This window comes from Hyperolius riggenbachi, chromosome 12, assembly GCF_040937935.1.
Source record: "Hyperolius riggenbachi isolate aHypRig1 chromosome 12, aHypRig1.pri, whole genome shotgun sequence".
Taxonomy (NCBI): Eukaryota; Metazoa; Chordata; class Amphibia; order Anura; family Hyperoliidae; genus Hyperolius; species Hyperolius riggenbachi.
The window spans coordinates 152,588,759-152,604,958 of record NC_090657.1 but is presented as its reverse complement, the minus strand read 5'-3'; positions in this window follow the sequence as shown (position 1 = coordinate 152,604,958).

The following is a 16,200-nucleotide window of genomic DNA, read 5'->3' as shown; positions in this document are numbered from 1 at the left end:
ATAAGCGGGGACCCTTATATCCGGGACATAAAAACACATAAGGGGGACCCTTATATCCGGAACATAAAAACACATAAGGGGGGACCCTCATATCCAGGACATAAAAACACATAAGGGGGGACCCTTATATCCCGAACATAAAAACACATAAGGGGGGACCCTTATATCCGGAACATAAAAACATGTAAGGGGGGACCCTTATATCTGGAACATAAAAACACATAAGGGGGGACCCTTATTCCCGGGACATAAAAACAAATAAGGGGGGACCCTTATATCCGGAACATAAAAACACATAATGGGCAGACCCTATTATCCGGAACATAAAACCACATAAGGGGGGACCGTTATATCCGGGACATAAAAACACATAAGGGGGGACCCTTATATCCGAGACATAAAAACACATAAGGCAGGACCCTTATATCCAGAACATGAAATTTATAAGGGGGCCCCTTATATTTGGGACATGAAACACATAATGGGCAGACCCTTATATCCGGGACATAAAAACAAATAAGCGGGGACCCTTATATCCGGGACATAAAAACATATAAGGGGGGGACCCTTATATCCGGGACATAAAAACACATAATTGGGGACCCTTATATCCGGAACATAAAAACACATAAGGGGGGACCCTTATATCCGAGACATAAAAACACATAAGGGGCGACCCTTATATCCGGGACATAAAAACACATAAGGGGGGACCCTTATATCCGGGACATAAAAACACATAAGGGGGACCCTTATATCCCGAACATAAAAACACATAAGGGGGGACCCTTATATCCGGAACATAAAAACATGTAAGGGGGGACCCTTATATCTGGAACATAAAAACACATAAGGGGGGACCCTTATTCCCGGGACATAAAAACACATAAGGGGGGACCCTTATATCCGGAACATAAAAACACATAATGGGCAGACCCTTATATCCGGGACATAAAAACACATAAGGGGGACCCTTATATCCGGAACATAAAAACACATAAGGGGGACCCTTATATCCGGAACATAAAAACACGTAAGGGGGGACCCTTATATCTGGAACATAAAAACAAATAAGGGGGGACCCTTATATCTGGGACATAAAAACACATAAGGGGGGACCCTTATATCCGGAACATGAAACACATAATAGGCGACCCTTATATTTAGGACATGAAACACATAATGGGCAGACCCTTATATCCGGGACATAAAAACACATAAGGGGGGACCCTTATATCCGGAACATAAAACCACATAAGGGGGGACCCTTATATCCGGGACATAAAAACACATAAGGCAGGACCCTTATATCCAGAACATAACATTTATAAGGGGGCCCCTTATATCCGGGACATAAAAACACATAAGGGGGGAGACTTATATCCGGGACATAAAAACACATAAGGGGGGACCCTTATATCCGGGACATAAAAACACATAAGGGGGGACCCTTATATCCGGGACATAAAAACACATAACGGGGGACCCTTATATCCGGAACAGAAAAACACATAAGTGGGACCCTTATATCCGAGACATAAAAACACATAAGGGGGGACCTTTATATCCGGAACATAAAAACACGTAAGGGGGGACCCTTATATCCAGAACATAAAAACACGTAAGGGGGGACCCTTATATCCGGAACAGAGAAACACATAAGGGGGACCCTTATATCCGAGACATAAAAACACATAAGGGGGGACCCTTATATCCGGGACATAAAAACATAAGGGGGGACCCTTATATCCGGGACATAAAAACACATAAGGGGGACCCTCATATCCAGGACATAAAAACACATAAGGGGGGACCCTTATATCCGGGACATAAAAACACATAAGGGGGGACCCTTATATCCGGGACATAAAAACATGTAAGGGGGGACCCTTATATCCGGGACATAAAAACATGTAAGGGGGGACCCTTATATCTGGAACATAAAAACACATAAGGGGGGACCCTTATTCCCGGGACATAAAAACACATAAGGGGGGACCGTTATTCCCGGGACATAAAAACACATAAGGGGGGACCCTTATATCCGGAACATAAAAACACATAATGGGCAGACCCTTATATCCGGGACATAAAAACACATAAGGGGGGACCCTTATATCGGGGACATAAAAACACATAAGGGGGGGACCCTTATATCCGGAACATAAAACACATAAGGGGGGACCCTTATATCCGAGACATAAAAACACATAAGGGGGGACCCTTATATCCGGAACAGAAAAACACATAAGGGGGGACCCTTATATCCGGAACATAAAAACACAGAGGGGGGGGACCCTTATATCCGGAACATAAAAACACATAATGGGCAGACCCTTATATCCGGGACATAAAAACAAATAAGCGGGGACCCTTATATCCGAGACATAAAAACACATAAGGGGTACCCTTATATCCGGGACATAAAAACACATAAAGGGGGACCCTTATATCCGGGACATAAAAACACATAAGGGGGGACCCTTATATCCAGAACATAAAAACACGTAAGGGGGGACCCTTATATCCGGAACATAAAAACACCTAAGGGGGGACCCTTATATCCGGGACATAAAAACACATAAGGGGGGACCCTTATATCCGGGACATAAAAACACATAAGGGGGGACCTTTATATAAGGAACATAAAAACACATAAAGGGGACCCTTATATCCGGGACATAAAAACACATAAGGGAGGACTGTTATATCCGGAACATAAAAACACATAAGGGGGGACCCTTATTTCCGGAACATAAAAACACATAAGGGGGGACCCTTATATCTGGGACATAAAAACACATAAGGGGGGACCCTTATATCCGGGACATAAAAACACATAAGGGGGGGACCCTTATATCCGGAACATAAAAAACACATAAGGGGGGGACCCTTATATCCGGTACATAAAAACACATAATTGGGGACCCTTATAACCGGAACATAAAAACACATAAGGGGGGACCCTTATATCCGGGACATAAAAACACATAAGGGGGACCCTCATATCCAGGACATAAAAACACATAAGGGGGGACCCTTATATCCGGGACATAAAAACACATAAGGGGGACCCTTATATCCGGGACATAAAAACATGTAAGGGGGGACCCTTATATCCGGGACATAAAAACATGTAAGGGGGGACCCTTATATCCGGGACATAAAAACACATGGGGGGACCCTTATTCCCGGGACATAAAAACACATAAGGGGGGACCCTTATTCCCAGGACATAAAAACACATAAGGGGGGACCCTTATATCCGGGACATAAAAACACATAAGGGGGGATCCTTATATCCGGAACATAAAAACACATAAGGGGGGACCCTTATATCTGGGACATAAAAACACATAAGGGGGGACTCTTATATCCGAGACATAAAAACACAAGGCGGGACCCTTATATCCGGAACATAAAAACACATAAGGGAGACCCTTATATCCGGAACATAAAAACAAAGAAGGGGGGACCCTTATATCCGGGACATAAAAACACATAAGGGGTGACCCTTATATCCGGGACATAAAAACACATAAGGGGGGGACCCTTATATCCGGAACATAAAAACACATAAGGGGGGACCCTTATATCCGGGACATAAAAACACATAAGGGGGGACCTTTATATAAGGAACATAAAAACACATAAAGGGGACCCTTATATCCGGGACATAAAAACACATAAGGGAGGACTGTTATATCCGGAACATAAAAACACATAAGGGGGGACCCTTATTTCCGGAACATAAAAACACATAAGGGGGGACCCTTATATCTGGGACATAAAAACACATAAGGGGGGACCCTTATATCCGGGACATAAAAACACATAAGGGGGGGACCCTTATATCCGGAACATAAAACCACATAAGGGGGGACCCTTATATCCGGGACATAAAAACACATAAGGGGGGACCTTTATATAAGGAACATAAAAACACATAAAGGGGACCCTTATATCCGGGACATAAAAACACATAAGGGAGGACTGTTATATCCGGAACATAAAAACACATAAGGGGGGACCCTTATTTCCGGAACATAAAAACACGTAAGGGGGGACCCTTATATCTGGAACATAAAAACACATAAGGGGGGACCCTTATATCTGGGACATAAAAACACATAAGGGGGGACCCTTATATCCGAAACATGAAACACATAATAGGCGACCCTTATATTTAGGACATGAAACACATAATGGGCAGACCCTTATATCCGGGACATAAAAACACATAAGGGGGGACCCTTATATCCGGAACATAAAACCACATAAGGGGGGACCGTTATATCCGGGACATAAAAACACATAAGGGGGGACCCTTATATCCGAGACATAAAAACACATAAGGCAGGACCCTTATATCCAGAACATGAAATTTATAAGGGGGCCCCTTATATTTGGGACATGAAACACATAATGGGCAGACCCTTATATCCGGGACATAAAAACAAATAAGCGGGGACCCTTTTATCCGGGACATAAAAACACATAAGGGGGGACCCTTATATCCGGTACATAAAAACACATAATTGGGGACCCTTATAACCGGAACATAAAAACACATAAGGGGGGACCCTTATATCCGAGACATAAAAACACATAAGGGGGGACCCTTATATCCGGGACATAAAAACACATAAGGGGGGACCCTTATATCCGGGACATAAAAACACATAAGGGGGGACCCTTATATCCGGGACATAAAAACACATAAGGGGGACCCTTATATCCAGAACATGAAATTTATAAGGGGGCCCCTTATATTTGGGACATGAAACACATAATGGGCAGACCCTTATATCCGGGACATAAAAACAAATAAGCGGGGAGCCTTATATCCGGGACATAAAAACACATAAGGGGGACCCTTATATCCGGAACATAAAAACACATAAGGGGGGACCCTCATATCCAGGACATAAAAACACATAAGGGGGGACCCTTATATCCCGAACATAAAAACACATAAGGGGGGACCCTTATATCCGGAACATAAAAACATGTAAGGGGGACCCTTATATCTGGAACATAAAAACACATAAGGGGGGACCCTTATTCCCGGGACATAAAAACACATAAGGGGGGACCCTTATATCCGGAACATGAAACTTATAAGGGGGATCCTTATATCCGGGACATAAAAACACATAAGGGGGGACCCTTATATCCGGGACATAAAAACACATAAGGGGGGACCCTTATATCCGGGACATAAAAACACATAAGGAGGGACCCTTATATCCGGAACATAAAAACACATAAGGGGGGACCCTTATATCCGGAACATAAAAACATGTAAGGGGGGACCCTTATATCTGGAACATAAAAACACATAAGGGGGGACCCTTATATCCGGGACATAAAAACACATAAGGGGGACCCTTATATCCGGAACATAAAAACACATAAGGGGGACCCTCATATCCATGACATAAAAACACATAAGGGGGGAGCCTTATATCCGGGACATAAAAACACAAAAGGGGGGACCCTTATGTCCGGGACATAAAAACACATAAGGGGGGGACCCTTATATCCGGAACATAACACATAAGGGGGGACCCTTATATCTGGGACATAAAAACACATAAGGAGGGACCCTTATATCCGGAACATGAAACACATAATGGGCGACCCCTATATTTGGGACATGAAACACATAATGGGCAGACCCTTATATCCGGGACATAAAAACACATAAGGGGGGACCCTTATATCCGGGACATAAAAACACATAGGGGGGAGCCTTATATCCGGGACTTAAAAACACTTAAGGGGGGAGCCTTATATCCGGGACATAAAAACACATAAGGGGGGACACTTATATCCAGGACATAAAAACACATAAGGGGGGACCCTTATATCCAGGACATTAAAACACATAAGGGGGGACCCTTATATCCGAGACATAAAAACACATAACGGGGGACCCTTATATCCGGGACATAAAAACACATAAGGGGGGACCCTTATATCCGGGACATAAAAACACATAAGGGGGGACCCTTATATCCGGGACATAAAAACACATAAGGGGGGACCCTTATATCCAGGACATAAAAACACATAAGGGGGGACCCTTATATCCGGAACATAAAAACACATAAGGGGGGACCCTTATATCCGGGACATAAAAACACATAAGGGGGACCCTTATATCCGGGACATAAAAACACATGAGGGGGGGACCCTTATATCCGAGACATAAAAACACATAAGGGGGACCCTTATATCCAGGACATAAAAACATGTAAGGGGGACCCTTATATCCGGGACATAAAAACACATAAGGGGGACCCTTATATCCGGGACATAAAAACATGTAAGGGGGGACCCTTATATCTGGAACATAAAAACACATAAGGGGGGACCCTTATATCCGGGACATAAAAACACATAAGGGGGGACCCTTATATCCAGGACATGAAACACAATGGGCAGATCCTTATATCCGGGACATAAAAACACATAAGGGGGACCCTTATATCCGGAACATAAAAACACATAAAGGGGGACCCTCATATCCAGGACATAAAAACACATAAGGGGGGACCCTTATATCCCGAACATAAAAACACATAAGGGGGGACCCTTATATCCGGAACATAAAAACATGTAAGGGGGGACCCTTATATCTGGAACATAAAAACACATAAGGGGGGACCCTTATTCCCGGGACATAAAAACACATAAGGGGGGACCCTTATTCCCGGGACATAAAAACACATAAGGGGGGACCCTTATTCCCGGGACATAAAAACACATAAGGGGGGACCCTTATATCCGGAACATAAAAACACATAATGGGCAGACCCTTATATCCGGGACATAAAAACACATAAGGGGGGACCCTTATATCGGGGACATAAAAACACATAAGGGGGGGACCCTTATATCCGGAACATAAAACACATAAGGGGGGACCCTTATATCCGAGACATAAAAACAAATAAGCGGGGACCCTTATATCCGAGACATAAAAACACATAAGGGGGACCCTTATATCCGGGACATAAAAACAAAGAAGGGGGGACCCTTATATCCGGGACATAAAAACACATAAGGGGGGACCCTTATATCCGGGACATAAAAACACATAAGGGGGGACCCTTATATCCGGAACATAAAAACACATAAGGGAGACCCTTATATCCGGGACATAAAAACAAAGAAGGGGGGACCCTTATATCCGGGACATAAAAACACATAAGAGGGGACCCTTATATCCGGGACATAAAAACACATAAGGGGGGACCCTTATATCCGGAACATAAAAACACATAAGGGGGGACCCTTATATCCGGCACAGAAAAACACATAAGGGGGGACCCTTATATCCGGGACATAAAAACAAAGAAGGGGGGACCCTTATATCCGGGACATAAAAACAAATAAGCGGGGACCCTTATATCCGAGACATAAAAACACATAAGGGGGACCCTTATATCCGGGACATAAAAACACATAAAGGGGGACCCTTATATCCGGGACATAAAAACACATAAGGGGGGACCCTTATATCCGGGACATAAAAACACAATGGGCAGACCCTTATATCCGGGACATAAAAACACATAAGGGGGGACCCTTATATCCGGAACATAAAAACACATAAGGGGGGACCCTTATATCTGGGACATAAAAACACATAAGGGGGGACTCTTATATCCGAGACATAAAAACACATAAGGCGGGACCCTTATATCCGGAACATAAAAACACATAAGGGAGACCCTTATATCCGGGACATAAACAAAGAAGGGGGGACCCTTATATCCGGGACATAAAAACACATAAGGGGGGACCCTTATATCCGGGACATAAAAACACATAAGGGGGGACCCTTATATCCGGAACATAAAAACACATAAGGGGGGACCCTTATATCCGGGACATAAAAACACATAAGGGGGGACCTTTATATAAGGAACATAAAAACACATAAAGGGGACCCTTATATCCGGGACATAAAAACACATAAGGGAGGACTGTTATATCCGGAACATAAAAACACATAAGGGGGGACCCTTATATCCGGAACATAAAAACACATAAGGGGGGACCCTTATATCTGGGACATAAAAACACATAAGGGGGGACCCTTATATCCGGAACATGAAACACTATAGGCGACCCTTATATTTAGGACATGAAACACATAATGGGCAGACCCTTATATCCGGGACATAAAAACACATAAGGGGGACCCTTATATCCGGAACATAAAAACACATAAGGGGGACCCTTATATCCGGAACATAAAAACACGTAAGGGGGGACCCTTATATCTGGAACATAAAAACACATAAGGGGGGACCCTTATATCTGGGACATAAAAACACATAAGGGGGGACCCTTATATCCGGAACATGAAACACATAATAGGCGACCCTTATATTTAGGACATGAAACACATAATGGGCAGACCCTTATATCCGGGACATAAAAACACATAAGGGGGGACCCTTATATCCGGAACATAAAAACACATAAAGGGGGACCCTCATATCCAGGACATAAAAACACATAAGGGGGGACCCTTATATCCCGAACATAAAAACACATAAGGGGGGACCCTTATATCCGAGACATAAAAACACATAAGGCAGGACCCTTATATCCAGAACATGAAATTTATAAGGGGGCCCCTTATATTTGGGACATGAAACACATAATGGGCAGACCCTTATATCCGGGACATAAAAACAAATAAGCGGGGACCCTTATATCCGGGACATAAAAACACATAAGGGGGGGACCCTTATATCCGGGACATAAAAACACATAATTGGGGACCCTTATATCCGGAACATAAAAACACATAAGGGGGGACCCTTATATCCGAGACATAAAAACACATAAGGGGGGACCCTTATATCCGGGACATAAAAACACATAAGGGGGGACCCTTATATCCGGGACATAAAAACACATAAGGGGGACCCTTATATCCAGAACATGAAATTTATAAGGGGGCCCCTTATATTTGGGACATGAAACACATAATGGGCAGACCCTTATATCCGGGACATAAAAACAAATAAGCGGGGACCCTTATATCCGGGACATAAAAACACATAAGGGGGACCCTTATATCCGGAACATAAAAACACATAAGGGGGGACCCTCATATCCAGGACATAAAAACACATAAGGGGGGACCCTTATATCCCGAACATAAAAACACATAAGGGGGGACCCTTATATCCGGAACATAAAAACATGTAAGGGGGACCCTTATATCTGGAACATAAAAACACATAAGGGGGGACCCTTATTCCCGGGACATAAAAACACATAAGGGGGGACCCTTATATCCGGAACATGAAACTTATAAGGGGGATCCTTATATCCGGGACATAAAAACACATAAGGGGGGACCCTTATATCCGGGACATAAAAACACATAAGGGGGGAGACTTATATCCGGGACATAAAAACACATAAGGGGGGACCCTTATATCTGGGACATAAAAACACATAAGGGGGGACCCTTATATCCGGGACATAAAAACACATAACGGGGGACCCTTATATCCGGAACAGAAAAACACATAAGTGGGACCCTTATATCCGAGACATAAAAACACATAAGGGGGGACCTTTATATCCGGAACATAAAAACACGTAAGGGGGGACCCTTATATCCAGAACATAAAAACACGTAAGGGGGGACCCTTATATCCGGAACATAAAAACACCTAAGGGGGGACCCTTATATCCGGGACATAAAAACACCTAAGGGGGGACCCTTATATCCGGGACATAAAAACACATAACGGGGGACCCTTATATCCGGAACAGAAAAACACATAAGGGGGACCCTTATATCCGAGACATAAAAACACATAAGGGGGGACCCTTATATCCGGGACATAAAAACATAAGGGGGGACCCTTATATCCGGGACATAAAAGCACATAAGGGGGACCCTCATATCCAGGACATAAAAACACATAAGGGGGGACCCTTATATCCGGGACATAAAAACACATAAGGGGGGACCCTTATATCCGGGACATAAAAACATGTAAGGGGGGACCCTTATATCCGGGACATAAAAACACATAAGGGGGGACCCTTATATCCGGAACATAAAAACACATAAGGGGGGACCCTTATATCCGAGACATAAAAACACATAAGGGGGGACCCTTATATCCGGAACATGAAACTTATAAGGGGGATCCTTATATCCGGGACATAAAAACACATAAGGGGGGACCCTTATATCCGGGACATAAAAACACATAAGGGGGGACCCTTATATCCGGGACATAAAAACACATAACGGGGGACCCTTATATCCGGAACATAAAAACACATAAGGGGGTACCCTTATATCCAAGACATAAAAACACATAAGGAGGGACCCTTATATCCGGAACATAAAAACACATAAGGGGGGACCCTTATATCCGGAACATAAAAACACGTAAGGGGGACCCTTATATCCGGAACATAAAAACACATAAGGGGGGACCCTCATATCCATGACATAAAAACACATAAGGGGGGAGCCTTATATCCGGGACATAAAAACACAAAAGGGGGGACCCTTATGTCCGGGACATAAAAACACATAAGGGGGGGACCCTTATATCCGGAACATAACACATAAGGGGGGACCCTTATATCTGGGACATAAAAACACATAAGGAGGGACCCTTATATCCGGAACATGAAACACATAATGGGCGACCCTTATATTTGGGACATGAAACACATAATGGGCAGACCCTTATATCCGGGACAGAAAAACACATAAGGGGGAACCCTTATATCCGGGACATAAAAACACATAAGGGGGGAGCCTTATATCCGGGACATAAAAACACATAAGGGGGGACCCTTATATCCAGGACATAAAAACACATAAGGGGGGACCCTTATATCCAGGACATTAAAACACATAAGGGGGGACCCTTATATCCGAGACACAAAAACACATAACGGGGGACCCTTATATCCGGGACATAAAAACACATAAGGGGGGACCCTTATATCCGGGACATAAAAACACTTAAGGGGGGACCCTTATATCCGGGACATAAAAACACATAAGGGGGGACCCTTATATCCAGGACATAAAAACACATAAGGGGGGACCCTTATATCCGGAACATAAAAACACATAAGGGGGGACCCTTATATCCGGGACATAAAAACACATAAGGGGGACCCTTATATCCGGGACATAAAAACACATGAGGGGGGACCCTTATATCCGAGACATAAAAACACATAAGGGGGGACCCTTATATCCAGGACATAAAAACATGTAAGGGGGACCCTTATATCCGGGACATAAAAACACATAAGGGGGGACCCTTATATCCGGGACATAAAAACATGTAAGGGGGGACCCTTATATCTGGAACATAAAAACACATAAGGGGGGACCCTTATATCCGGGACATAAAAACACATAAGGGGGGACCCTTATATCCAGGACATGAAACACAATGGGCAGATCCTTATATCCGGGACATAAAAACACATAAGGGGGACCCTTATATCCGGAACATAAAAACACATAAGGGGGGACCCTCATATCCAGGACATAAAAACACATAAGGGGGGACCCTTATATCCCGAACATAAAAACACATACGGGGGGACCCTTATATCCGGAACATAAAAACATGTAAGGGGGGACCCTTATATCTGGAACATAAAAACACATAAGGGGGGACCCTTATTCCCGGGACATAAGAACACATAAGGGGGGACCCTTATTCCCGGGACATAAAAACACATAAGGGGGGACCCTTATATCCGGAACATAAAAACACATAATGGGCAGACCCTTATATCCGGGACATAAAAACACATAAGGGGGGACCCTTATATCCGGAACATAAAACACATAAGGGGGGACCCTTATATCCGAGACATAAAAACACATAAGGGGGGACCCTTATATCCGGAACAGAAAAACACATAAGGGGGGACCCTTATATCCGGAACATAAAAACACAGAGGGGGGGGACCCTTATATCCGGAACATAAAAACACATAATGGGCAGACCCTTATATCCGGGACATAAAAACAAATAAGCGGGGACCCTTATATCCGAGACATAAAAACACATAAGGGGGGACCCTTATATCCGGGACATAAAAACACATAAAGGGGGACCCTTATATCCGGGACATAAAAACACATAAGGGGGGACCCTTATATCCGGGACATAAAAACACAATGGGCAGACCCTTATATCCGGGACATAAAAACACATAAGGGGGGACCCTTATATCCGGAACATAAAAACACATAAGGGGGGACCCTTATATCTGGGACATAAAAACACATAAGGGGGGACTCTTATATCCGAGACATAAAAACACATAAGGCGGGACCCTTATATCCGGAACATAAAAACACATAAGGGAGACCCTTATATTTGGGACATAAAAACAAAGAAGGGGGGACCCTTATATCCGGGACATAAAAACACATAAGGGGGGACCCTTATATCCGGGACATAAAAACACATAAGGGAGGACTGTTATATCCGGAACATAAAAACACATAAGGGGGGACCCTTATATCCGGAACATAAAAACACATAAGGGGGGACCCTTATATCTGGGACATAAAAACACATAAGGGGGGACCCTTATATCCGGAACATGAAACACAATAGGCGACCCTTATATTTAGGACATGAAACACATAATGGGCAGACCCTTATATCCGGGACATAAAAACACATAAGGGGGACCCTTATATCCAGAACATGAAATTTATAAGGGGGCCCCTTATATTTGGGACATGAAACACATAATGGGCAGACCCTTATATCCGGGACATAAAAACAAATAAGCGGGGACCCTTATATCCGGGACATAAAAACACATAAGGGGGGGACCCTTATATCCGGGACATAAAAACACATAATTGGGGACCCTTATATCCGGAACATAAAAACACATAAGGGGGGACCCTTATATCCGGAACATAAAAACACATAAGGGGGGACCCTTATATCCGGGACATAAAAACACATAAGGGGGGACCCTTATATCCGGGACATAAAAACACATAAGGGGGACCCTTATATCCAGAACATGAAATTTATAAGGGGGCCCCTTATATTTGGGACATGAAACACATAATGGGCAGACCCTTATATCCGGGACATAAAAACAAATAAGCGGGGACCCTTATATCCGGGACATAAAAACACATAAGGGGGACCCTTATATCCGGAACATAAAAACACATAAGGGGGGACCCTCATATCCAGGACATAAAAACACATCAGGGGGGACCCTTATATCCCGAACATAAAAACACATAAGGGGGGACCCTTATATCCGGAACATAAAAACATGTAAGGGGGGACCCTTATATCTGGAACATAAAAACACATAAGGGGGGACCCTTATTCCCGGGACATAAAAACACATAAGGGGGGACCCTTATATCCGGAACATAAAAACACATAATGGGCAGACCCTTATATCCGGGACATAAAAACACATAAGGGGGGACCCCTATATCGGGGACATAAAAACACATAAGGGGGGACCCTTATATCCGGGACATAAAAACACATAAGGGGGGGACCCTTATATCCGGGACATAAAAACACATAAGGGGGACCCTTATATCCGGAACATAAAAACACATAAGGGGGGAACCCTTATATCCGAGACATAAAAACACATAAGGGGGGACCCTTATATCCGGGACATAAAAACATGTAAGGGGGAACCCTTATATCCGGGACATAAAAACAAAGAAGAGGGGACCCTTATATCCGGAACATAAAAACACATAAGCAGGGACCCTTATATCCGGGACATAAAAACACATAAGGTGGGACCTTTATATAAGGAACATAAAAACACATAAGGGGGGACCCTTATATCCGAGACATAAAAACACATAAGGGGGGACCCTTATATCCGGAACATAAAAACACATATGGGGGGACCCTTATATCCGGGACATAAAAACACAAAAGGGGACCCTTATATACGGGACATAAAAATACATAAGGGGGGACCCTTATATCCGAGACATAAAAACACATAAGGTGGGACCCTTATATCCGAGACATAAAAACACATAAGGGGGGACCCATATATCCGGAACATAAAAAAACATAAGGGGGGACCCTTATATCTGGAACATGAAACTTATGAGGGGGCCCCTTTTATTTGGGACATGAAACACATAATGGGCAGACCCTTATATCCGGGACATAAAATCACATAAAGGGGGACCCTTATTCCCGGGACATAAAAACACATAAGGGGGGACCCTTATTCCCGGGACATAATAACACATAATGGGCAGACCCTTATATCCGGGACAAAAAAACACATAAGGGGGGGACCCTTATATCCGGGACATAAAAACACATAAGGGGGGACCCTTATATCCGGAACATAAAAACACATAAGGGGGGACCCTTATATCCGGGACATAAAAACATGTAAGGGGGAACCCTTATATCCGGGACATAAAAACAAAGAAGAGGGGACCCTTATATCCGGGACATAAAAACACATAAGCAGGGACCCTTATATCCGGAACATAAAAACACATAAGTGGGGACCCTTATATCCGGAACATAAAAACACATAAGGGGGGACCCTTATATCCGGGACATAAAAACACATAAGGGGGGACCTTTATATAAGGAACATAAAAACACATAAGGGGGGACCCTTATATCCGGGACATAAAAACACATAAGGGGGGACCCTTATATCCGGAACATAAAAACACATATGGGGGGACCCTTATATCCGGGACATAAAAACACATAAGGGGGGACCTTTATATAAGGAACATAAAAACACATAAGGGGGGACCCTTATATCCGAGACATAAAAACACATAAGGGGGGACCCTTATATCCGGAACATAAAAACACATATGGGGGGACCCTTATATCCGGGACATAAAAACACAAAAGGGGACCCTTATATACGGGACATAAAAATACATAAGGGGGGACCCTTATATCCGAGACATAAAAACACATAAGGTGGGACCCTTATATCCGAGACATAAAAACACATAAGGGAGGACCCATATATCCGGAACATAAAAAAACATAAGGGGGGACCCTTATATCCGGAACAGAAAAACACATAAGGGGGGACCCTTATATCCGGAACATAAAAACACATAAGGGGGACCCTTATATCTGGGACATAAAAACACATAAGGGGGGACCCTTATATCCGGGACATAAAAACACAATGGGCAGACCCTTATATCCGGGACATAAAAACACATAAGGGGGGACCCTTATATCCGGAACATAAAAACACATAAGGGGGGACCCTTATATCTGGGACATAAAAACACATAAGGGGGGACTCTTATATCCGAGACATAAAAACACATAAGGCGGGACCCTTATATCCGGAACATAAAAACACATAAGGGAGACCCTTATATCCGGGACATAAAAACACATAAGGGGGGACCCTTATATCCGGGACATAAAAACACATAAGGGGGGACCCTTATATCCGGGACATAAAAACACATAAGGGGGGGACCCTTATATCCGGAACATAAAAACACATAAGGGGGGACCCTTATATCCGGGACATAAAAACACATAAGGGGGGACCTTTATATAAGGAACATAAAAACACATAAAGGGGACCCTTATATCCGGGACATAAAAACACATAAGGGAGGACTGTTATATCCGGAACATAAAAACACATAAGGGGGGACCCTTATATCCGGAACATAAAAACACATAAGGGGGACCCTTATATCTGGGACATAAAAACACATAAGGGGGGACCCTTATATCCGGAACATGAAACACAATAGGCGACCCTTATATTTAGGACATGAAACACATAATGGGCATACCCTTATATCCGGGACATAAAAACACATAAGGGGGACCCTTATATCCGGAACATAAAAACACATAAGGGGGACCCTTATATCCTGAACATAAAAACACGTGAGGGGGGACCCTTATATCTGGAACATAAAAACACATAAGGGGGGACCCTTATATCTGGGACATAAAAACACATAATGGGGGACCCTTATATCCGGAACATAAAAACACATAAGGGAGACCCTTATATCCGGGACATAAAAACAAAGAAGGGGGGACCCTTATATCCGGGACATAAAAACACATAAGGGGGGACCCTTATATCCGGGACATAAAAACACATAAGGGGGGGACC